The sequence below is a fragment of the Etheostoma spectabile genome, chromosome 18 (genome assembly GCF_008692095.1).
Source record: "Etheostoma spectabile isolate EspeVRDwgs_2016 chromosome 18, UIUC_Espe_1.0, whole genome shotgun sequence".
Taxonomy (NCBI): domain Eukaryota; kingdom Metazoa; phylum Chordata; class Actinopteri; order Perciformes; family Percidae; genus Etheostoma; species Etheostoma spectabile.
Window position 1 is genome coordinate 22,681,948 of NC_045750.1, and position 1,310 is coordinate 22,683,257.

Below are 1,310 nucleotides of genomic sequence, written 5' to 3' on the forward strand. Positions count from 1 at the left end.
CAAAAATACCTGTCTGCTCAGGCTGAAACGAACTGAAAGGCTAAAATGCTCTGTAGGGACTGCAGGGTGTGATAATTCTCTGAAGGTTCATTTCAAGCAGCCCATTTCACACAGTAATCATGTTTAAATGTGTTAATATAAAAAATATTGATTGTACCTGCCTTAAACCTGTATCTCTCTACCTGCAGTGAAAGGTGCAGTAGGATAAAGTGTGGATTAAATATCATTACTCGCTAAAATAAATGTGTCCTTACACATTAACTTTTTATTGTGTTGACTTACACAGAACACATTTCCACACATTTAAAAAAAAAATGAATCTTGAAATGTGGGTCTGCCTTTAGAATGTAAAATACAGTCCCTCAGTGGACCAAACCCCTGCTGGTCTTCGTGTTCCCGTTGCCTGTGGCAGGATGAATGAGTTAATATGTAGTCATTGTGCGAGCTGGATATACTCACACACTCTGCTCTGATATCCTACATCAATGGGCTATTGCAAGTTAATGACCGGCTCTGTGAAGGCCCATTTGCACGAAATATGGACAGTGTTAAAACGAGCTGGGAAAGCAGGTGCTGCTGCCATTGAGCAGCTCATAACCCAGCCATATGGTTGTAGAGAATCTCATTTGGCTGTGCACTCTTATAAAAGCCTGGCTCTAAAGAAACCCAAAGCCATTCCTCTGATGTTGTGAAGACCCTGGACCCTCTAATAACTCCACACGTATTTTTTCTCTTGTTGATGAACAGTGTATGAATTAGCATAATCATCTATAGGTAAATTATAGTGTTGAGCTGCTGTGCTCCAGACTTCATTTGAATGGAAATGATACCACTTTTTGGCATAAAATGAAATCACTGAAGCAATAGCAAGTGGATGAAAAATTGTGGTTTGGTGAATAGTCTTCGGCGTAGATGGCATCTATCTCCATCTCCTCACTGTGTCTTCTCCACCTTTACACCACAACATGGATAAGTGAGTGACAGCGACCCGCAGTCTAACATCCAAAAAGCTTTGGGAACAACATTTTTTTTTATTTCTGGGAACTGTTTGGAGTCAAAGGAGCATAAGACAATAATTAACTGGTTGAAAAAGCCAAGTACCAACACAAAAAATCAAAGTGAACATACACACCGATTGAGTTTGCATGGAAATGAAAACAAATAACTTCAGCAATAAATAATGACATAAAAAAACATATTGCTGGAAGAGAATGTCATACAAATGAGACACGAAATTAGGCTACACTATAAACAGAAAAAACCCAAAAAGAAGACGAGTTGAGCAGACGAGAACATTGACATCAGTTAAA